Source organism: Ambystoma mexicanum, chromosome 7p (assembly GCF_040938575.1).
Source record: "Ambystoma mexicanum isolate Mex_15411 chromosome 7p, UKY_AmexF1_1, whole genome shotgun sequence".
Lineage (NCBI taxonomy): Eukaryota > Metazoa > Chordata > Amphibia > Caudata > Ambystomatidae > Ambystoma > Ambystoma mexicanum.
In genome coordinates, this window is record NC_090939.1 from 740,463,549 (window position 1) to 740,489,358 (window position 25,810).

Sequence of the window (25,810 nt, forward strand, 5' to 3'; positions counted from 1 at the left end):
CTGCATCAGCAGGTGCTGCTTTACCTCAGCATCTGCGTCAGCCACTCCTAAACCCCTGTGAGGTCTCTCCACACAACACCAGTTGGAGGCAGGTTAACTCAACATCTGACAGAATGGCAGGCTATTACGTCAGATGCTTGGGCATTGGAGACAATTAACCAAGATTACTGCCTGCCTTTCCTACATACTCCTCAGTCATCCACCGGGGAACAACTGTTTGAAGTTTCCAGACCCGCTTCTTATGCAGGAGATCTCAGACCTGCTAGAGAAAGGTGCCATAGAACCGGTACCTATAGTGGAGAGGAGCAAGGGTTGGTACTCCTCCCTACTTCCTAATACCAAAGGACGATGGAGGATTGAGACCCATCTTGGACTTACGAGAATTGAACAAATTCCTCAGTAAGGACACGTTCAAGCTGTTAACCCTTTCTCAAATCCTTCAGGCCCTCCAGTTTCAGGATTGGTTGGTATCTCTGGACCTTCAGGATGCTTAATTTAATGTGCCAATCCATTACAAGCACAGGAAGTACCTGAGGTTTGCTATTGGCGGTTCTCACTATCAATTTCGGGTTCTGCCATTTGTTCTGACCTCCGCCCGAGGGTCTTCACCGAGTTGATGGCGGTCGTGGCAGCAAGTCTAAGGAGGAAAGGGATTCATCTCTACCCCTAACTGGATGACTGGTTGATCCGAGCAGTGTCTCCGGAACAAGCTCAGATCCATCTAGATTATGTTTACCACTTCCTCCACAAGCTGGGCTTCTCCTTCAACTTAAAGAAGTCACAGATGATACCATCACAGAGACTCCAGTTCGTTGGAGCATTCCTGGACACATCCCTGGGAAAAGCCTCGCCACCAGAGGTGAGGGCTCAAGATATTCTTCAGCTGGTGACCAGATTTCAAAATTCCCAGCGTCTACAAGCCTTCGACTTTTTGAGGTTGCTCGGCCTCATGGCATCCTGCATTTTTCTAGTGCGTGAGGCTGGGAATGAGATCTCTCCAGTGGGCGCTAAGGAACCAGTGATTGCAATTCTCAGGAAGAATGTCAGATCTCCTACAATTCCCAAACAGAGTAGCATAAGACCTTCAGTGGTGGACCTGTCGGGAGAACATCTTGAAAGGAGAAACGTTTTGGCAACCATGGCCGGAGATAACAGTAGTCACGGACGCCTCACTCACGGGGTGGGGAGCCCATGCCAACGACTTAACCATCAGCGGTCGTTGGTCTCCATCGGAGTCCAGACTACACATCAACCTATTAGAGCTGAGAGTGATCAGGCTAGCACTGAAAGGTTTCCTGCCATCAGTACAGGGAAAAAATGGTTCTCATAATGACGGACAACACAGTGGCCATGCACTACCTCACCAAAAGAGGAAGCTTAGGGTCACTGCCAATGCGCAGAGAGGCAATGCTGCTCTGCTTCTGGGTAATTCAAGAAGGAATCTCTCTATCGGCAGTTTACCTAGCCAGAGAGAAGAATATGACGGTGGACGCTCTGAGCAGGCAAAGCACAGTCTTCCACGAGTGGGAACTAGCTCAGGAAGTCCTTTTGGAGATATTCGCCGTTTGGGGGACCCCTCAGGAGGATCTGTTCGCTACCAGTGTCAACCGGAAGTGCGATCAGTATTGCTCAAGGGAATTTCCCCCGAGGGGAGCTCCAGGGGACGTGTTTGTGGTGGACTGGGAGTTTCCACTTCTGTACGCGTTTCCTCCAGTTGCCGTCATTCCACAAATGATCAGGAGGTTGAGGAGATTCCGGAAACCCATGATTCTAATTGCCCTGGATTGGCCCAGGAGAACATGGTACCCGGATCTTGTAGACATGTCCATCTGTCCTCCGATTCGTCTTTCACAAAGAGAGGATCTTCTCTCGCAAGAGGAAGGTCAGGTTCTCCATCTGGATATCAGGACTCTCAACCTTCACGCTTGGTTTCTGAAAGGTTGAGATACAAAGATTGGAACCTCCCGGATGACGTAATGGAGGTGTTGCTTTCAGCCAGAAGGCCAGCAACTAAATATTTATACTGCTGCCTTTGGAACAAATTCTGCAGCTGGTGTAGAGATAAGGATATTGACCCTTTTTCATGTAGTACACTGATGGTGTTAACTTTCCTACTATATTTGGCAAATTCAGGCCTTCAAGCTGGCACAATAAAGGGTTACCTTGCCGCGCTATCAATCTTTAAACGCACGGCTGAGGAAACTTCATATTTCAAGTTGCCCCTAGTCATTCCGTTTCTGAAAGTGTTGTCTAATGTCTTTCCCCCAACTCCTTTTTCAAGTTCCGCTGTGGGATTTAATTTCTAATGGGTACTCCGTTTGAACCTCTTCATTCCTGTCCATTAAGGTTTCTCACTCTAAAAACAGTCCTCCTAGTGGCTTTAACTTCTGCCAGAAGAGTGAGCAAACTACAAGCTTTATCTTGCAAACCTCCACATAGTCTTTCACAAAGGTAAGGAAGTTCAAGTGAAGCCATATGTCCTCCCAAAGGTTGTCTCAGAATTCCATATAACACAAAAAATAACCTTGCCTTCATTTTACCCTCATCCTCACCCAAGCAAAGAGGAAGAGAGATGCACTGGATCCAAGGCGTGCCTTGTGTTTTTACATTAACAGACTTGCAAGGATCAGGCAAGCAGATCAGTTGCGTGTGGGGTATGCAGGACATAAACTAGGTTTCCTATCATGAAATAGACTGTCTCAAGATGGATAATACTGACTATCATAGAGTGGTATAAATTGGCAGGAAAAGATCCGCCTCAACACTTCAGGGCTCATTCAACCAGGGGTATCGCAGCCTCGTCAGCTCTCCAAAGAGGAGTTACAATTAAAGACATATAAAGACATATGTGCGGCTGCCGCATGGTCGTCTGCACATACTTTCACCAAATCCTACAGTCTAGATTCCTCCACTAGCCAGGAGACTACATTTGGGAAAGCTGTGTTGCACTCTGTGTATATTTAAAGAAATCATTACGTTTTACTCATACCTCCTATACACATTACTGCTTTGGGAGTCTGTCAAAGATCAGGAATATGTGGGAGGACACAATCCATTCAAAGAAGAAGTTACTTACCAACTGTAATGTTCTTTCGACTGGTTGTTCCTCCCATGTATTCCTTATCGCACCTCCCATCCTTCCCCGCAGTAAAACTTTCCTTGTAGTTGCAGCCTGCGCTGCTTCAAGGGTCCTAACCATCTCATAGTGGGCAAACACAGCACCTCAAAACGGAACTGAGCAACGGAAGCTGTGCGAGACTATTTATACCTATGGTGACGTCGGCGCGTTACGGAGGCCTTCGAAGGACATTGACTCGAGGGACGGCGACGCACAGCGCCCTCTACTGTGAAAATCTTTTCCAAGGCCAGCAAGCTGGAAGTGGATTTATCAAAGATAAGGAATATGTGGGAGGAACATCCAGTCGAAAGAACGTTACAGTTGGTAAGTAACTTGTTCTTCCCAAACAAAAGGAAAGTTAAACTGTGTTAGTGATTTATTCCATGCAAACTGGTTATGTGGCCATAAGTGGTGCAGGCTTGTGCTGAAGTTACATGGTTACAAGGGAATGGCCTTCAAAACAGAGGTTGTGGTAAAGACAATGGGCCTCATTACCGTTTTGCCGGTCTAGTAAAATTGCTGGTAATTTGGGCACCAGCAATTTTGCCAGACTGACAAAACACACGTTTTATCTCCAGCCCTGAACTGCCGGTAAATCGGGCCCCCACCGGCAAAGAAATGCTGCAGATGCCTCTATGGAGTCCTATGAGACTTCATGGGGATTTACCAGTGTTTCTGCCACCTTGAATATCCCGGTAATACCGGGATATCAGGCAGCGGAAATAGTAGGGTCAATTTGCTAGTATCCCGCCGGAATTACTGGTGGGATACCAGCAAACTAATAATGACCCTCAGTGTCTAGCACAATGAGGGGTCGGACATAGTGGCCCTGCTGCTCTTTAAATGTGGCTTTCTTGTCACTGGGGTAAGTTTCTAACCATCTGGAACTGGACATGGTCTATGAACGACTCATTGCGTGGAGGAGACGGGAGCTGTGTCAGCTTCCTATGTGCATGCAGACAGTGGCAACTCTTAACGCCCACCACCATGCTCACTACAAATAATGGCTGGCAGTCCTTCAATTCTCTCGTATTTATTCTATTCCATTGCCTACTGTAAAGCACACATACATGCAGTATGGTTCCTTGATGCTGTGTTCAGAGTGAGGGTGAAAAGAAGAGTATTATCAAGTCCATGAGTTGGTAACCTTTCATAAGTCTTTATTGTTCAACAAAGTTGTAGATTCACAATCAAGAGGTCCACACTCATCTGCGTGCCAGAATAGTATGGTAGACTCCAATTTAACTATATAGAGACATATTAAATGCACTGGTCATTGTTTCTTAAAAGTGCACCAACTGAATAATGGTCAAAAGAACGCACATATAACACACCTCCCCTTTTATTACCCCAGCAAACAATTACAGATGTATCTACTATTACCTCTCTTCATTGCCCTTCTTCCTTTGTTCCAGGCCCTCCCATCTTCTAGGAATACTGCATCAACCAGAACCTTCTTTACTAACAACGGTGCAGTATATTTGCTGTGCCCCATAGGTATCAATCCCAGTCTTCTTATCCATACTTCATCTCCTTCCACTATCCACTGCCACTAATCATTTCAATCTATCAAACCTCATCTTCATCTCAGAGGCCTTACCTCTCCTAACTTCCACCAAAGTGTGTTCATCCCATTCCACAAAGCATGCTCTTCCCAACCAGGGAGGACACACGGATATGCTAGGTTTCCTTCACAACAAATCCACAAAGGGGTATGAGAAACCTGAGGGTATTCTCATTATACTCCCTTTGGATCCTCTATGCAGATGGCCAGGGAAAAGCCATTGCTTTTGGATCCTGTACCCGGGAATGGCGAAGCGAGGGAGGATCACCTGGATAGAGGGTCTTGTGGATTAGAAGTGGGATGCCCATACGTGAAACCGGTATTCCATATCTTCCTTTCCAAAAGGAACCGCTATACCAGAGTGGTTATGGGATATTGTTCATCCAGTCCCATGATCGCTGAGAAGGGCAGAACCAGTATTAGGTTAGACATGTTAAACAAAGGAAGAGGAAGGGTAAAAATGACACATGGTATCCCCCTTATATAAATGTGTTCCATTTCTCACCCCCTTTCAAATGCATGACATTACTGAGATGAGAAAGAGCCAACTAGAAGCCATGAAGATTACCTACCATTCAAACACTGGGAAGAAGATGCCTGAAGGCCAAGCATGTTCCCTTAATTGATTTAATTGTGGTCAGGCAAGGCAAGCCCTTAACCTACACCTGCAGCCTATTAGTAAAGCTCAGGTGTATAAAAAGGGAAACTGAGAACAAGCGTTAGAATGGAGGCAGAAGCCAAAGCAAGAGTACCAGAGTGGAAGCTGTGCGGCAAGAGAAGCTGAGAAGCCAGTACGCCATCAGAAGTGCTGCGAATCCCATAGGAAGGTGTATGTGGATCAGAGGTTCCCCAGCTGGGCAGGCGAGCAGCAGGCGCTGCAACAATGCATAGGGGAAGCCCTGTAGAACAGCCGGCGAGTGCATTGTGAAGCACCCAGCTATTTGGCTGTCTCCTGGAAACCAAAAGCAGAAAGAAGGAGCTGCCAAGATGGGGTAAGTGTCTGGAACACTTGCAATACCCAGGGCGCTCTAAGAAGACAAAAAATACAATACTGGTCAAATGAATGAAACGAAGCCCGTTAATTAAGCCGAATGTGAGCTAAATGAAATAAATGCTAGCAATGTAATATATGGAACAAAGCAAAATATGTTACTTATATTAAATATCGAACTAAATGAAACTAATGAAAGTAACTTCACACATTGAATGAAACAGACAATGTTACTTACTTATATGAAATTAACATTATTGACATTGAATCACAGAACTGAATGAAACAAGTGAAAGTAACATAGCGTACTAAAGCACATGAACTAATTTGCTTCAATTGAATAACATATTGAATGAAAGTAGTGAAAGAAACTTAAGTTGAATGTCAGATGAATGAATGGAGCAAAAGCCACCTTATCAGAGGCAAAGACATATTGAATTACATGACAGGAAAACTGATACCGACCGCGCAGACCGCAGCCTCCAGACCCTTCCATCAAGGTAAGGGCCATGACCCGGCTCACCACCCGCATGCCATGCTACCCTGCACGCTCGCTACCAGGAACCTGCGGCTCAGGTCACGCACTTCTGCCTACCCCCCGCTCACTTCCACCCCTGGGGTTGCCTCCAGATTAGCCCGCCTTGGGGCCAGGATGTCCCGCTTTTACAGGGACCGCGGTGGCGTCATCCCCCATTGCCATGCTCCTGCACCCTGCAAGGCCCCTCCCTCCTTTACAGCCACTGATGCAGGGGCTTGCTCCCGCACTCCATCTCTATGGAAGGCCAACCACGCTACTCGCCTGCCTCCATCCATCCAGCAGCATAACCTGCGTCTACGCTCCCAACGGCACTCCGGTGTGGTCCCTCTTGGCCATCGGCTCACACCAAGATATGTGCCGACTCACCTCCTCACCTGGAACCACCCATCCCTGTCAGCCAAGCGGACCCTATTGGACCCTCCTCGTGTCACATACAACCGTGGCACCACTCCTGACCACGTCCAGCAATTCTTTGACCCCGCTCCTAATAAAGTGTCATGCAATATTCTGCCAGTATTGAGGCCTGCTGCCCCTGCCAACACTGCTGCGCCTGTCTCTAGGGCTGCTGCCCCAGGTAAAAGTGTTGCGCAATGTACCGTGGTGCCTGCTTATATGACTGCTGCCCCTGCTAAGACTGTTGCGCCTTGTACTCTGTTGCCTGTCTCTATGATTGCTGCCCCAGGTAAAAGTGTTGCGCCCTGTACCTTGGTGCCTGCTTATTTGACTGCTGCCCCTGCTAATACTGTTGCGCCTTGTACTTTGTTGCCTGTCTCTATGATTGCTGCCCCAGGTAAAAGTGTTGCGCCCTGTACCTTGGTGCCTGCTTATTTGACTGCTGCCCCTGCTAATACTGTTGCGCCTTGTACTTTGTTGCCGGTCTCCATGACTGCTGCCCCTGGTATTAATGCTGCCCCCGGCCCTGTACCACCAACTCGCACTGTGACAACTCCAGCCACCACCGACCACACCCTGCAACCTAAGGACACCACACTATACTGTGCCCTAGTTAACGCACGTTCCCTGCCGGCGCACCCTCTCGATATTCACGACCTTATCACTTCTAACAAACTTGACCTACTCTTCATTAGTGAAACCTGGCTTAACGATACATCTGGCCCTGCCCTCTCACTTGCCATCCCGGAAGGGTATTCCATCCATAGACAAGATCGCTCCACTCATAGAGGTGGGGGGGTGGCTGTTATTGCCAAGGAGAATCTACAACTCAGAAGGATTCAAGCAGACTTGGGTCAGAGCTCTGATTACCTTCTGCTCAAACTCCAGCTCTCAGCCACCTGTACCATTGCTTTCCATGCGGTCTACCGTCCGCCTGGGCCGAGCACTGACTTCCATGAAGCTCTAATTCACTCGCTCTCAGACAATCTAAAAAGCTCATCTAAAGTTATCCTCCTAGGTGACTTTAACCTCGGTCTCTATGACTCTAAGGACTCCCACGCCACTGCCCTCAATAAAGCGCTCTCCAACCTTGGGTTCTCCCAATCTATCTCCAGGCCTACCCACTCTAAAGGGCGGACGCTAGATTGGGTTGCCCACCACAACTGCACCCTTGAGGTCAAAGACATCTCCCCTATCCCTTGGTCTGACCACCACTGCATCAAATTTGACATCTCCACTTCAAAAGGGCCGCTTAGACCAGCGACTTCCCTCCCTGCCGCACTCACCAGAAGCTCTCGGCAGCTCACAAAGGAGAACCTTACTAAACATCTCCTCGTACCTGCACTTTCTCCGCCCTTCTCTAATGATCCATCAATACTTGCTAAAGACTTCAAAAGGATCATCACCAAGGCCGTGGACACTGCAGCCCCTCTTACCCTCAAAAAAGCAAAAAAGGTCAAACATACCAATGCCTGGTTCACCCAGGAGCTCTCACAGCTACGTCAAAAAAAAAGAGCTGCACTCTCGGCCTGGAAGAATAACCCCAATGACACCACTAAAGCAGCTTTTAAGGCCCTATCCACTGAATACAAAATCTCCATAATCAAGGCTAAGGCGTCTTCCTTCAACACTAGGATTTCAGAAGCCAAATCAGGGACCAAAGAAATCTTCTCCATCTTTAGAGAGCTCGAGACCCCTGCGTCCCCCCCTTCTACTCTCCTAAAAGATGAAGCCTGGTGCAACAAAATTCAATCCGCCATGCTGGATAAATTGGACACTCTACACTCCAAGATCCTTGCACACCAAAAAGCCCTCAACAACCTTCTAGCCAAACACACTGGCTCCCCTGCTCCACCAGCTGACACCTGCCAAGCCCCTCTGTTTGAGTTCAAGGACATGACTGAATCCGAAGTCGCTGCCCTCCTTAGATCCATCAAGCCGTCCAATTGTAAAGGGGATGTCTGCCCAGCCCAGGTGATCAAGGATTGTGCCCCTGCCCTTGTCCCCCTCATCACTGCCTTCATTAATGCTTCATTCAAGTCTGGCCATGTTCCAGCTGAGCTCAAGGAAGCATGGGTTCGTCCGCTTATCAAAAAACCCTCCTTAGACCCTTCGGTCCCAGGGAATTATAGACCCATTACCACTGTCCCATTTTTACTAAAAGTCTTGGACAAAGCAGCTTACCTGCAAGTTCAAAAATTCCTCGAAGATAACCATCTTCTTGGTCTTCGGCAGTCAGGCTTCAGGCCAAGACATGGCACCGAAACGGCACTTCTTGACCTCAAAAACCAGATGGACGACCTCAGAGATGCAGGCAAACCTGCTCTACTCCTCCTTTTGGACCTATCAGCTGCATTCGACTTGGTGGATCACAAGACCCTATGCCACCATCTTGCCACCGCAGCCAACTTCTCCCCGACTGCCTGCAACTGGATAACCTCCTTCCTGCAGGACAGAGCAATGAAGGTCTTCTCCGACTCCTCCTGCGCTGACCCGAGCATCATCCAATGTGGCGTCCCTCAGGGATCATGCATCGCCCCTACCCTCTACAACCTCTTCACGAGGCCGCTGTTCAAGATCCTAGACGCCCTGGGCATCTCATACACTAACTATGCTGATGACACTCAGGTGCTTATCCCCCTCTCTGGGGACTACCTGTCTGACCTGAACACGCTCAACTCCATTTACACCACCATCCAATCCTGGATGGCAGAAAACTGGTTATGCCTCAACAGCGAGAAAACCGAGCTTCTGCTGATTGGCTCCCCGTCCACCCTGGGCAAGCTGGACAAGCAATACAACTCCTTCACCATAGATAACATTCATATCCCTGTATCCCAAACAGTCAAGACCTTGGGTGTCTACCTGGACTCGAACCTGAACATGAACAGGCAGGTCAATGCCATTGCATCCTCCTCAGCCTACTACTCCAAACTGCTCAACGCAATCAGACCGTACCTCTCCCAACAGAATTGCCTAACTATCGCCAGGGCAATCATTGGCTCAAGAGTGGACTACTGCAACGCCCTTCTAATAGGTACGTCTGGAAAAAACCTAGCGAAACTCCAACTAGTCCAAAACAATGCCCTAAGGGCCGCCACTGGACTATCACGCAGGGACCACATCTCTGACCTCAGGCGTCAGGTCCATTGGCTCCCAGTCAAGGAAAGAATCCTGTTCAAAACCCTTGCCCTCACGCACAAATGTCTTCACGATCTGGCCCCCATATATCTCGCCCAGAGATTTTCTAAACCTTGTGCTTCCAGGCCCTCCAGAGTGGCCTACTCCAATTTACTAACTGTGCCAAAAACCCGCCGAGTACGTGCTGGTGGCACAAGCTTTCCCACCATGGCATCCACCCTCTGGAACTCCCTTCCACCGCACATCAGACGACTCGACTCTCACACGGCCTTTCGCAAGGCCATCAAGACTAGTCTCTTCAATTAATGTGCCTGTTCTCTGTTTCGCTACCTTGGACCTATGTATCTGTAACTCTGTTTGTATACTCTAAGATCTCCTCTGGGGTGGCTTTTTTGTAACCCTTAATCAAGCCTTCTTAAGCACCACTTATCAGCGCCTCTATGCCTCAGGGCTGCAGTGCGCTTTACAAATGTAAAAATAAAATAAATAAAATAAAATACCAGGTGAACTATTTCTTTGAATACGATTATATACGCTGAACACCATTGATGAACAATGGTTTGGAATTTAACAAGGAAATTAAACTCAAGGCTTCAAGAAACCAAGCTGACAAAGTTGTGAAGCTGCGCTTTAAGAAACTGTTTGGTGAATCGCATCTTGAACCCTGGAAGCTCCTGGGTGCGTGACCTGTTATGGGTGGACTGTGTGGTCTGAAACTGCACCTTGACCAGGGATCTTCTCTATGTTAACAAGGAAGCTTGCTATGGTGAAATTAAGAAACGCAGTGGTGATAAACATCAGACTTGAGGAAGGGACCCTGAGTTATATAAGTTCATCTAAAAGACAAAAGCCTCAAGGATACTTTCTTTTCATATGAACAGTGAACCCTAAGTTTTGGTGTCCCAGAACTGAATTACCCTGGAACTGTGTTGAACTTGCAAAAGGGCACCTTAACCTTTATAAACTGTATTTCATCTGATGCTAACAGGAAGAGAAATTGAACTTTGTGGTGAAGGTATTGACATTAGGGAGAGAAAGCGAACGAATAAGCCAGAGCTTGAAGTAGCTAAGAACTTTGTTTGGAACACTATATTGAGATATAGTTGATGTCCCTACACGTTATTTGGTGTTAGTTGTGAGGGCAAGTATAGGATTTGGACACAGACAGATTTTTATGTTGAACTTACTGACATTGACCTTCCTTAGTTTCTTTGGGTAGGGAAATCCCACCTTTGTATAGGGATAGTTACGCCTTAATCCATCCTGACAGTTTCTTTAATAAAATAATGTTCAACTTTGAATCTGTTGTCTGTCTCCTTCGATGATGCCAACCTCACAGGGGACTAGCCCAGTGGTGGAGTGTGGAGCCAGCCTATATACGTAGAGTCTCCTTTACACAATCTCCTCACAACTCTTTACCTCCCTTACGGGCATCCTAATACCTTGCATAAGGTTGCAGTTAAAGTGCCCTGCAGCACCATTGGTCACTGGATGATAAAGTGCTCTTATCTTGCGGCAACTTGGTACAAGATGCAGACTAAGCGGAAAGTAACTGGATGTAACATATACTCCATGCAACCTCATTTGACGTAGGTCTGAATGTAACTGGATGTAACCAATCTCATGCTCCCCACAGTGTATACATACCTGTAACCATATTCTTAAGTACAAGCGTCCAGATGCCCCAGGATTAGGCGCGCTATATAAATGTAATAAATTTAATAAATAAAATGTGTATCACCTATACCTTCCAAGAAAGATTCCATAATCCTCAAAGTGAGTTGTACTCCATTATCCGTGAAAAGTTTGTTAGAAAACCCCTCCCTCTGAAACACATTGTCAAGAACTCTTACAACAGCCTTGGAATCAGCCTCTGCCACTACTTCCACATCCACCCAAATCCATGAGCACTATGGCATACTTCCTTCTACTCCTTTCTCCCGCAATGGGTCCCAATATGTCAAGCGCCACAAATTTCCATGACATTCCTGCCAGCTCAAGAGGTCTGAGCAGTTGGACATAATATCGCAGTGCCGTGTGTGAATCACCACAAGCACTGCACCCCTTTGAGATCCTCGGTCGGCATCCAATCCTGACCACCAATAATCTGCTCTTAACCGTCCTGTGGTCTTGGTCATCCCAAGATGACCCTCATGACCATCTGTAACAATTTCTGCCTGACTCCCTGTGGCGGTACCAGGCATCCAGCCTACATACAAATTCACCTTCTACACTATGTTATTCTCCAACACAGTGAAAAGCACCCAACCCATCTTCACTGGACCAACCTCCCCAATTGGTTTTTACTAGAACCTATACCGTTGAATCGCTCCAAATCCTCTCTATCAGCTGCTCTCCACTCCTGTTGTCCACTGGAGCCACCACACACCTGAAATACCTGAGCCTCATTATTATAATCTTCATGTTCACCATTGTCATGTTCACCATTGTCCTCACTATTGTCTTGGACCCCAGCTCTGGAAAGTAAATCTGTCAGTATGTTATCCTTCACTGGAAATGTTCAACAATATACTGGTGCCCTTGTGTGGAAATGACCCACCTCACAGTCCGATGAGAAATTCCATCTAGCCCTTGGACATGAACACCCCAACGAGGGGTTTATGGTCAATGAACACCTTGAAAGCCCTTCCCCAAAGAAATGCCTCAAATTTTTGTATAGCCCAAATTGCACATAAGGCTTCTTTTTCTATCACTGAGTAACGAACTTCCACACCTTTTAACAGCCGTGATGCAAAGGGAACTACTCTTTCCAAGCAACATTGTTTTTGAAGTAGCATTGCACACAGTCCTGTAATACTAGCATCGGTCATGATGTAGGTCTTGCAGTTGTGTCAAAGTTTCCCAATACGGCGCACTTGCTATAGCTCTCCTAATTTCATCAAAATGACATTCAACCGAACAGTCAAATGCAACTCCTGTCTTACATAATCAATCCTCTTATGTTTTTTACAACGATCTGTAAAATGCCTCACACATTTGGCATAGTAACCTAAAGCCCTGTCTTTTTTTCTGATTTCATTATGGCGTTAACTAGTTCTACTTCTTTCTCACTTGCTGTGCCCAAGATAATCTATTGTTACCAACCTGAAGAGTCACTTCTCTCTCTGTAGTGTAAGCCCAACCCTACTAAGACCACACAACAACTTAGCAAGTCTATGGTCGTTTTCCTCAGAGCTATTTCCTGTAATTCAAATGTCATCCTGGAAGTATATACTCCTTTGGTATGCCTCAGAAAACTGCATCATCCTCATCTATATATGTACAATTCAAAATGTGTTTGTCTGTGGCAGGATTTGTTGCGAAGTGTTGTTCCTTATAAAATTCCACACCGTTTCACCAATCTACACCAAATGTTGCATAGATACCTGTAAGGACCCTCTGGACATTACTGGCTACATGACATTTGGACACCCCACCCTGTTACCTGGATTTCAGCACCTTCACACACGAGACGTTGCCTCAGATTGGCGAATCATCAATGTCGTCGTAGGAGCGTTCTCAACACGAGTAACAAAACTTGAAGTCCAGGCCTTAGGATGCACAGTTTCCAAGATATGTGCAGCACAATGTGCCGTAATGAACTGCACCACACCAGCGTGAGGCAAAAGATGGGGAGAGAGCAGAGAAGGTCACAGTATCCAGCAGCACACCAACTCTTGCCTCCCCAAGTGTCGGATCCAAGTTATGTCAGCCAGCCACACCCGCCCATTCTCAGTGCAGTTTCAGGGTGCAAAGCACATCAAGTGATAAGCGAATCGGAACAGCGACCTACAGGATCAGTGTTATCATGTTTGTCTACAGAACCCGTTCGGAGAATGGGTACTTCTGCTAGTGGGTAATGAATGTAATATAGACTCTGGAGTCCGAATGAAGATTCACTTTGTGGTGTGCTGAAGCTAAATCAAGTGTACTGAATACTTTAGCTCCAGCAGCCATGCTAACCAATTCCCCTATATTGGCAAGGGGAAACTCATCAACAACCACACACTTGTTTACTCCCCTAAGGTCCTTACATAGGCCCTCATTATGAGATTGCGGTTAGACTGCCGGTAGTACCTGTGGCCTACCGGCAATCTCGGCTTACGGTTTTCGCCGCCCGATATACCTGTAATATTGCGATGTTATGGGCGGCGAAGGAACAGTAAGTTCTCATTCCCGTGGAGTCTCTTTGGACTCCAAGGGAATGGGAAAACTGAAGCACCGTTAGAAACCGTGCTGGTGCTGCATTGAAAAATCTGCCAGTGGGGGCCTGAGTAATTGGAAGACTCTGAGTGACACGATCCAGAGAAGGTGCCGGTAACTGTTGTTACCAGCACTTTTTACGGACCTGATCACTCTGAGTCTGCCAGTCACTTGAGAGGCCTATAGCCTTACTGGATCATTGGCCTCCCTACCGATCACCACAGGTGACGCCCATTCTTATGCCACGACAATTCTATCACACCTCCACGGTCTAATTTTGTTATCACTACAGACATCTCCTCTCTTAACGCTATAGGGACACACCTTCCCGCGCTACTATTGGCACTGCTCCCTCTTTCATATGTATCTTGTGGTGGAAACAATTAAGAAATCCAAGCGTCTTGCTGAAGACATCTTTGAAGGTGTCTCCTGGTTTGCCACTGACTCTAGTTATTGTTGCAACATGACCAGGAACTCTGGGGTCAATTATAATACCCATATCACTTTGCTCATACTTTTATTTATTAGTGTATATAGTTATTAAAACTTTTACACAAATTCAGTAATTTTCTAATTACAGTTACACAATTATACATCATTATAAACATGATTAACATGCAGGCTAAAAATAATATGATAATTCACCAGATAAGTGTAAATAAATATATATACAAGACTTCTGTGATCCTTAATTTCTTCACAGAATAAAATACATACAATCACAAAATCGTAAGATCATATAGACCTGTTCCAATTCATCTTAATTAAAAAAAAGGCAATCTATGCATGTCACACATACATCATATACAGCATGAGAAAATCAATTATCTCAGTCTTCTCACGAATAGTGTTATTATTATTCGTTATTATGTTCTAGGTACACTAGTATATTAGTCCCACTAAGTATATGACATTGAGCTAAAGGATATCATTTAGCAGCCAAGTCGCAATGAGAGAGGGAAAAACATATTCGCATAGTAGATGTTAATTATCAAGGTCAGTCAGTAATTTAACCTAATACTCAAATTTACGTAGCTGCTCATTAACCTTCTTCCAGATCTGTGTTATAGCAATGATAAGACTTTTATTGAATCCTGCTAGACATCTAAGCCAAAAGATTTGACTCTTAATATATTTTGCTCAAACTCAAACTTGGCAAAGTATTTTTCATATATCCAGTCCATCTTAGGGCAGCAAGTGAGTACATGTCTTGCAGATTCAACTGTATTATCCTGAAGACATAATCTACATGTCCTCTTATCAACAGGAGTACTTGCCCACGCACCTCTAATGGCTAGTATATTTAGTCGATTGAATCTGATATCCATAAAAATTCTACGTATTTCTTGCGATGGTATCAACTTTATTTAGTTTTATGTTTTTTTAAAATTCACAAGGCATTCTAACATATATACTCAATGATTTCATGCTAGCCACTTTCTCATGGCTGATAACCCAATACCACTTCTCCATGGATTTTTTTACAGGATTTTATGACTGCTCCTTCACCATATTCCCATTTAGGTGACCAACCTATTTTATCAAACAGTTGGCAGATTCTTTCATGGAAGCCATTCAAAGTTTTATTTCTTCCCCCTTCTAATCCCTCTCGAAGAGTAAATAGCAGGGTATCAGGACAAGCATATTCAATCCTGATATAAAGCATAGCTCTATTTAGTTCTATACGAGAGGACAGGGAGATCAATACCAGTTCAAGGCGAATAGCCTGAACAGGGGTATACGTAGTTAGCCCCAGTATTCTCCTCCAGATCATACTTTGTTATATCTGCCCACGCTGTCCAATCAGAGTAAGAAGCTTCGGCGTGGAGAAGCAAGTGGTCTGTCATGGGCTGCTCCATTGACTTTTGAGTCTGTTTTTCGTGGCCACTATTTGGAGGAGGAGCAGCACAGCACTCTGTGGCTGCCAACATCATAAAACACCACTCGTGGCGTGGAGCGTGCGTGGAGAGGAAGTGGAGAAGCAAGTGGTCCGGCGGCCGCTGCGTGCCCTAAAACAACAAAACTCCAGCAGACAGACACACATGGTGTTGCACATCGGACTCACGGTAAGCCATAGAAACTGTGCTCGACACAGCCCCATATCCCTCCTTCCACCTCCCCCCCTCCTCCCCACATCTAAGAAGTGAAAATGGCAACAAAACCAAAGCTGGCCAAAGTCGTCGCCATCGGCAGCGAACTCGATTAAGAAGACAGCCGTTGCCTAAGCAGTTCGAGGAAAGGGGGTGGAGGTTCTGGACATGGTCTATCCACGCAAGGAAAGGGTGAAACCCAACTCATCCAGGTCCCCTTCAATGCTAGCGTACGACCCAACCAGCCACACAAGGGACCTATCCCTGAGGCATACCCAGCCCCCCCACGTCCACACTTGAAAAAACTGACTCACCTGAAATTGAAGAGGGGGGGATAATGCGTGAGACATGACTGGCGCCGTCAACCAGAGTCGCCTTACAGGGAGGTGTGGCCTTCCCGCCCAGCGCTGCCGCGCTGCTCTTGCCGAAATCTCCCGGAGGGGAGACAAGGCGAATCAGCGAAGGATTTGCAGTGGCGGCTGACGTGCCACACGCAAGCATTTCGGCGAAGGGGCACAGAGCCCAGCCAGTCAGCGATCTCGTCGGTACACCCGTGTGCCGTGTCAAGTCAGGACGTGGGTTGGCAGGGGGCAGGCCAAGAGCTCAGTCGCGAGCGTGAGCCCACAAGCAAAACAAAGGATCACGTGGCTCACGCATCCAAAGGAATCGATGACGCCTCCAGGACACCGATCCTCACAGTGCAAGCGGCCGCTCAGTTCACAATAGCACAAGTGCATGGTACTTGTGAAAAGCCCACAGCACAATGCATAGTAAACAAAAGCAATGCAATATGCGGAACTGTTTAGATCAAACAGTCAGTTCACCAACAGCACCAAAAAACTGCAAAAAGAGATCAAGAGAATACAGTGAAAAACTAGCCGTAAACTCAGTTTCACAAATAAAAAAAAACAAAATAAAAAAAGAACTGTACAATCACGGGCGAAATCTAACATGCACAACAAGCATCTGCAGCATTCTAACAAAGACGGCACAAATAGCAATACAAGTTCAGCAGCAGTAAAAAAACCTGCACAATGCGAATCTTGACAGACTTTTTTTGAATCTCAAATATTCTCAAAAACCAAAAGATATAGTGAGCTGTCTGACGCTGAAATGCTCGCCGCCGTGAAAGAACCATTTCCCCATGCAAAACAATGTAAACTGGATACCATGCCAGAGATAACGCGGGAGCCACCAGCAACCCCAGAACCTCGGACGTCGGAAAACCCGCCAGAAGTTCTGTCAAATCAAAATGCACCGTCAAATGTCTTAACGGCTCCCGAAATTAGAGCACTCTTAAGTAGTCATTCGCCACAGAAACCACTGAGTACAATACTCAATGGCAAAGACAATACAACAGCGACAAAAGTGGGAAAAACAACAAACTTGCCACATCACAAAGCAAAAGAGACGACCCTTAATCTTGAAGCCAAAATACAGAGCAAAGCATTAGAGTCTGTTAGCGAGCTATCACCTTGCCAGAGTGTACCAAATTCCAGTACATCGCCCATTAAGCCAATTGAGTCAAGGCAGCCTTCAGAGATCGAAATCACCAGTGTGCCGGATCAAACAAATTCAATGGAAACAGAGCAACCGACACGCCCAAATCAGTTACACGCAGCAGCACTAAATGAGGCACACCCTGCGGCAGTCCAGGAAACGCAACTCAATCAGCAAGACAAAAGTAAACACTCCACGGGCCTCATTACGACCCAGGCGGTAAGTTACCGCCTGGGTCGTACCTTTACCACCATGGCGGACTTACCGCCCCATTCCGAGGTGAGTGGGGCGGTAAGTCCCCATTAACCCATTTACCCTTCCCCATTCCCATTTTTGCCCCATAGGGCATAATGGGAGTGGGCAAGGCGTTAATTACGCCACCGTAAATTACGGTGGCGTAATTAACAACAAGGTCCCTTAGCGCCATGGATTTTAACACCTGCTTAAAACAGGTGTTAAAACCTCCATGGCGCTAAGGGACCTCGGAATCAGGCGGTAAGGGTTGGCGCTGTTTACGCCGCCGTAAACCCCTTACCGCCTGGGTCCTAATGAGGCCCCACGTCTTTATCCGCCAACCTCTCGCCATTCAAAACACTGAGCGATTATCGTGCTACAAACTCCAAGAAGGAGGCAAAGCGATCATGTATACACCCCTGGTAGAGGACCCACGCCACAGTCCCCTGGCACAACACAGGATTCGTCTTCAAAACAACCTGACATGTTAAGTATAATGTCAGCTATAACAATCCCACTCAATCCATTTTGCAAACTGTACGAGGCAATCAATGAAACAGTAAAGGACCAAAAAGTCATTCAAGCTACGATCTTGACCAAAGTGCTACTCCTCGAAGGTTACATAACTGTAAAAGAGGACTACAAAAACAACAAAGAGATGATCAAGCAAATCACCAGTGAACTAATACACATTTAAAGCCACAATAAATGTGCCAGCGCACATAATAAATAATGCCAAGGGGTACAACACAAAGGACGCCGGTTCCCAAACAAGGACATTAATAGACTTAACGCATGAAAACAAGTCGACATAACCCTCAGAAACACTGCCTCAACGTAAAGGCTCAAACGATAAACCTGATAACACAAAAAAAGTTACTATTGAGCAAACAAAAAATGTCAAAAAGGTAGTTTTATTATTGAACAAACCAACCATAACCACCAAAATCGACAAGGAGGTCCCAGAAACATCATACGCAATATTTGAAGCGCACAACCTCAAAGGGAAAACAGATGCAAGTGAAATAAGCAATTCACTGTCCACTAATGCAAGAACTCAGAGAAGCACAAGTAACAGGCAACACATACCACCTTTTGCGACCAACGTCAGACTAAACGACCCAATTTTATCACCATCCAAGAAGGTACAGCAAGGCAAACGCTCCCATGCAGCACTGACAGACATAAAAATTAAAGACAGTCCATTGGAAGCTACAAATTTAGCTGAAAATTCTGATCCAGACGACACACTGATGAACCTAAGTGTGTATCCAGATGATGACCCAAACCAACCAATGACTCCAGTTCTAAGCAGGCAAATGAAAGAGCAGAACTGCCGCTCAATCTATGAAGCATCCCCCATGACGAAAAAAAAACATATCAAAGAACGTAAAGGGTGAGACTTTGAAACATTAGAGTAGAAATGCAACCGCCTACTCAACAAAACACAGCTGTGTGAACACAGAGTCCCAAGTGCGAAATAACAACTCATTGCGAGAGAAGCAAACAAATACGGAGGATACAAAAGATGCCAGGCGCAACACAGATGAAAGAAATAAACACCCTGACCCAGATAGAAGAAAGGGTCAATGTACAGAAGGGAGGCATAGAACATACCACTCAACACAAGACAAATCCAGTAGGCATCAATATGAAACAAAGGAAAAATATCAATATGTTTTAATTGAGAGACAGGGCGCAGGGTCAATAACAAATCACCACGCCGTAGAACACAAACCGCGACAAGAAAGAGGAAGCAGATCAAGAGAACCACGACTAAAATTTGGCAAAAACACTCAACTGAGAGCAAGTTCTTAGATCAACGAGTACTCTAACCAAAAAAGGAAAGATTTCAGATGGTCACTTAAAATGTCACAAAGATCAGCAATAAAGAAGAAATTATTCTAAATAGGAGAACCGTACTGACAATATTGCATCAAATCGGCAACTTAAGGGGCCTACAATCAGAAGATATGAGCATGGTCGATCCTTGGCACAACCGTCATGGAGCAGCACTGCTGCTCTACCTTGAATTAGCTACTGCCTACAAACTGATCCAAAAATACAAACATGACATCTATAAATGTGGCTTCACTTTCGATGACGTAACGAAACAAGGTCAGCAAGTACAAAAGCAAGCAAACAACAAAAACCACGAAGATACAGAAAAACACGAGTATACTGAGCTCGACAACAATGCACATGAAAAGAAAGTGCCAATGAAAAGACAACAAAACGAACATGTAGCAGACAAGGCTCACAAACCTGTGAAGGGCCCTCACATGCCAGACGACTCAGTACACAACAGAGACTCCTTAAGAAACAAAAATCTCACAATCAAAAGTAGTATAAGCAACAAAAGACAAGAGAAGGAAGACAGACAAAAAACAGTGATACTGCGACGACAAGAACCTTTGCACAAACAATATGCCCCACTTCAACTCAATAAATGGCAAATTCACTGCGAACCAACAAACCAGGACTATGCGCCTGGTTACCTAAAGCCCTTACATTGCAATGTAATAAATAGCCATCCACAATCTACGAGGCACCGACAACACAACAGGAAGAGGAGCGTCTGCAGAAAATAACGTTTTGCTCATGGCATACCTGATGCCACGTACATCTCACTCTACTAGGGGGGCCAAACCTTGGAGAATATGACATCATTTGCCTCCAGGAGACCTGGTGTCAACAAACTCCATCCACGAATGGCTATCAAGTCAGCCTAGCCCCAGCAGCTAGAGGATGCACAGGACGTCCAACCTCAGGATTGTTGACGGCATGGACACTAACCACCAACCAATCAATTCTGGCAGTGCTACTCGTCTGGAAAATTGAAAGCAATCAGAAAATCCCACTTAATAAAGCAGTAATAGTTAATACATATTGGAATCCAGCAGCAATAACCGCAAAAAAATTAATTGCTCTGTGTGAGCAAACAATTGACATAGCCACATCAGAACATCCAATAACCACCATAATTTTATGCGGTGACTTAAATGCAGTCTGCAAGCCACTAAAGACAGACTCGGCAACAAATTCAGAATCTGCCGCAGAACAGCAAGGCAAAGTTTGGGTCAATTTCACCAACTCACGTGGACTTTACAACTTGAGCAACTTGAGCAAACTTGAGCAAAGTTTTCCCACAAACAAATAGAATGCCAACCTGGGAGCGAGGAAATTCCGTATCAACGATTGACTACTTCTTCGTCTCCCAGCCGCTCCTACATATCACAAACACGTTCAATGTACGGCGCACATCAGCAAGTGATCCGAACTTGCTAGAGACATCTTGGCAACTGGCAAACAGAAAAATAACTCAGTCAAATCTTCAAATTGAGTCGAATGCCCAAGGCACCAGGCTAAAACTAAGTGCCGCGGCAATTAACGACCTAACATCAAAATACAAAGCAAAAGCACAACTAAAAACAAGCATTGCAATTGAATATCAACCTTTGCTAATACCACATATGCGAGCAAAAACCAACATGAACTCCATAAAATCAAACACAAATCACTTATATAACAAAGATCTAGTCGGCAGAAGACGTGAATACAGAAGAGCGTAGCGTTTAGCAAAAAAACAAGACAACATCAGATGTTCAGGCAAAAATCAAAGGCCTGAAATCAGCTTATAAAGCCTGGGTGACATCCCACAGGCACAAACTGTATCAGTCAGATGCCGAACAGATCACAAAAGTGCTCGTCACGAACAACAACAGAGATTTCTGGTTGTTGCTGAGAGCCACAGACAAACCCCTGGATAACGAAATCCTGAACAAAATCAACCAATTTACCTGGCAAAACCATTTTGCAATGGTGTTTAAATCAGTTACAATGGAAACAATCAATGACCAACGACAAGAAGTTGTGAATTGGGTTGATCTGGAAAATAAAGAGGACATCTTGGACATAATCAGAAAAATAAAAAATTCAAGAGCACCAGGCCCGGATAGCATCACAAACTTCGAACTGAAGACTAATCCAAATGAATAGGCAGACTTATTGAGTGTCCTCTTTCGGCGCTGTGCAGTGACTAGATCCATACCAACATCATGGACAAAAGCCACGATTATACCAATCTACAAAAAAGGCGACCTTTCGGACCCATCGAACTTTCGTCCGATAGCCCTATAAGACGTTATGGGCAAGGTATACGCAACACTATTATTGAAAAAATTCCATTTGTGGGCTGCAACCGCAAAATGCAATGACGAGCTTCAAGCAGGCTTACAAAAAAATGCAGGCACCACTTGTAACATCCTGGTCTACAGCATTCTAAAAAGCAAAGTCCTGCAAAGCAACCAACACCTGTTTGCGGTGTTTATAGACTTCACACAAGCATTTGACCGCGTTGAAAGATCTCGCTTGTGGTGCAAACTAAAAAACTGGAACTATCCGGAAGACATCCTAGCCCCAATCCAAGCCCGTCACTGTTACACCGCGCTTCAGTCGTGAAGGCGAATTGTGAGCAGAAATTCCCAGTACACGTGGGGTAAAGCAGGGGTGTCCGTTAGACTCAGCCCTCTTTCTCGCTTATATTGGAGACATCCAAGAAATCGAGAAGACAAGAGCATTTCCTCCGATGATCGGAAATACAACAATTGGACGCCTTCTCTATGCGGATGACCTCACGTTATTTGATCAAACGCAAATAGGGCGGCAACGCCAACTAAACGGCCTCTCACAGTATGCAATCAACAATCACCTAGAAATCAATAAAGACAAAACCAAAATCATGATCTTACAAAAACACAAACGGAAAAATACTGATTTCAACTGGCGCTTGGGTCTCATAAAAATTGAGATTGTCAAAGCATTCAAATACCAGATTGTCAAAGCATTCAAATACCTAGGAATCCATATGGACAGCTCACGTCAGGAAATCACCATGCAAGCTGAACTGTATGCAAAGATCAACAAACTAGCAACCCAAGCTGGGGCCATAGACAGCAAATTTGGGAAATTATCACTTATTCCAACCATCAACTTCTATAAAATGAAAGTTGTGTCCGCTGTCACATATGGCACGGAAGCAATGCCTACCATACCCAAGCCTTTATGGGCCAAACTTGAAGCCTTGTTTTGGCGACAGGTGCTCAAATTGCCCAACTCAACATCAGGAGTGGCTATTAGACGTGAACTAAGTCTCCAGTCTCTAGAATGTATGGTTAGCTGTAACACCATCATGCTGTTCAGAAAATGCAGAATGGAAAACAGCAACGAAATATTTAGAATGATCAAACTTGAGATGGACAAACAAAAATCCGACATGTTGACAGATTGGCAAAAAGAAAATGAAGCCTTGCTCCACATAATTGCATCTGATGAAGAAGAACTCATCTTTAACCCAAAAGCAAGACAATAGACATTGCAGCAAAACTACAGCTTATCTCACATCTCCCAAGCAATACATTGAAACGAAATGAGCTGCATCAACTAATAACGCAATTTCCAAATAGACAAGCCCGCAACCTAATCTTACGCGCCCGTCTAAATTTACTAAAAACAAATGAAATATTACATATCAGAGGTCTTACCCAATCGGACAACTGTCGATTTTGCCACGAAACCGTGCTGCCGCCAAAAGAAACAGTACGACATTTGCCGATGGTCTGTCCAGCAACCAAGGCAATCAGACAGCGATACCTGTCCCCCATGGCAGGATTCGACATCTTACAAGAAGAGGACACATGGTGGTGCAGGCTTATCAGTGGCAACAGAACATCTTGGCAAATCGCCACAGCCAAAATCTTGGAATACATCGACAAAAAATTACTCAACGCTGACGTGTGATTCAAGCTGACAGTTGCACAAATAACTAATATCGGCAACAGATTTGCATATGACAAAACGTATAATACAAGCAGATGGTGAAAATTGCGAATGATCAATAAGTATTGTAAAAATCTTTTTTATTAAACAATAAAAAAAAGGAAGCTTCCAACGAGTATAAGAATATTGCAGCCAGCTTCTGCTTGTATACATTTATAATGCCCATATACCTGCCGTTTTCTTTGAAAAAGTTTTTCTTAGCAAAAGACTTTGCTCATACTAACATAGCAGGCTCCCACCCCTCTTAGACACATCGACTTTGGCTCTAGTCAAGGATGGTATAATCAGATCCTGAGTCAATCAGCATGGATACTCCTACCCCACTAACTAGCACAACTGCATGTGGTTTTTCGCTCCCTTTTTATTTGGACCCTTCTTGACTTGCATACCAACTGATTCATTCACTCATCAACTTCATCTTGTTTCATATTAATCTCTCTAATACCTTTGCGAGAAAAATCCACACAGCATCAAGCAAAATGTCCCTTCATACCACACTTAAGGCATTCAGCGTTCAAACCTGGACAAGCTCCTGAGTTAGAAAAGTAGAAAGTACTTCCACATCTGAAGCCTCTTTTAATTTTGGCCCCAACCCCTCCCTTCTTTACATCCAACCCTTTGTACTCATTGTCCCAAACTAGCCAAGATTTCGGCTTCCCTTCTGTTGTAGGGTACTCTTTTTGAGTGGTCGTCCGCCACTCTTCTTTTCTTCTTTGGTATTACCAGCTGCTACGGAATCTCCCACACCCACTGAGTTTTTTTCTTCTTTCCTGTCAAGTTCTCGCAAACATACCATCGTGTGCGCCACTTTCTTAGCAATATCTAGTAGTTCATACATTGTTTGATCTCCCTTTATCCATAGTTCTTCTCTAATTTTGTTCTCCCTCACTTTACGCGTGAATTGGTCCCTCAGTCTCTCATTATATGATGAGCCATAATTACATGTATTCACTAGTTCCCTTATTCTTGTTATGAGGTTTTCTATGGACTCCTTTTCCTTGTTCGCTCGTGCCAAAGTAATAGCTCTCTAAAATTATACTGCATTTCTTTTCAAAATGTTTATCCGTCAAGATTGTCTCATAGGCATTGCATACATCTTCTTTATCACCTTCTCCTTCCCAATCTCCAACTAGAGGTTTCCTTAACTCTGGTAAACTTTTTAAGATTTGCCTTCCTTCAACCCCCAGGCTGTGCATCAAGAGCGCTCTACTTCATTCCAGACTGTATGTGGGCCTATGGCTAGCCAAGACATGGGTCTCATTACAGGTATGCCAGTGCGGAATTAACATGCCAGTAATTCAGTTTACTGGCACGTTTCCGCACCAACAAACTAAAGGTTTCCCAGTGGGGTGTCTGATTCACCTCCAGCCAAGAACTGGTGGTAAATCAGGCACGTCCGTGGCAAAAAACAGCCAGTTTTACCAACAACGGTATTACTGGTGCCTGTAATACCGGCATTCCCCCCATGGATTCCAGTAGGACTCCATGGAATGGGGATTAACCACCGTTGCTGGTACTTATAATCTGCCAGTAATTCCGGCAGAACAAGTGCCGGTAACAGTATTACCGTTTGGTGGTATCCCAATTTACAGGCGGGATACCACCAATTCTGTAATGACGCCCAAAGTGTTGGAAATTGGCTTTCCATGTTTCCTATTTAATTGTTGGCCCACCAGGGTTTGGCAGAAATTGAGGAGGAAGGCTGCTCATTTTCTGTTTGAGATGAGTGATACTGGTGGCTTTACTTCACGTTGCGTGAGATTTGTCAGTGTGTAGAGGTTCTTTTCCGATAACTCTTCACCGTATGCGTGCACACAGCTTCTCGCGGCTCCTTCGCGCACACCGGCCAAGATGAGTACCATGACCTTGTTGCTGGCGGACACTGAACGCATGAGGCCGCTGCACTCCGACGTATGCCGCCAGCGAGCATACACCTCTGCTGCCAGTCGCCTTTGTCGTGTTACGGCAAACACTGCTGATGAGTAGAGACCTCTGGTGTATAGCGTTGCCAGCCACCTTCTTAAGTGGGCCGTCAGTGCACTGCTCTCCTCCCCTTGAGAGCTATTGTTAGAGATCTGCATGCTGCTTTGAAGATAGTGGCCACCAAAGGTTCTTCTACCCGAATGGGAGCCTCAACCAGCTCATCAGCATTATTATGAAGTAGATGAGTCGGGTAACTTTTCATAAGGCTTTATTGTTT

General features: G+C 45.3%; 1 protein-coding gene across 11 annotated transcripts in view; it reads left to right on the top strand.

Annotated features, from left to right (window-relative positions):
- Positions 1-25,810, top strand: part of CDKL5 (cyclin dependent kinase like 5) — a 2,489,742-nt gene that overhangs the window by 904,611 nt on the left and 1,559,321 nt on the right. The gene's annotated exons all lie outside the window — the stretch shown is intronic.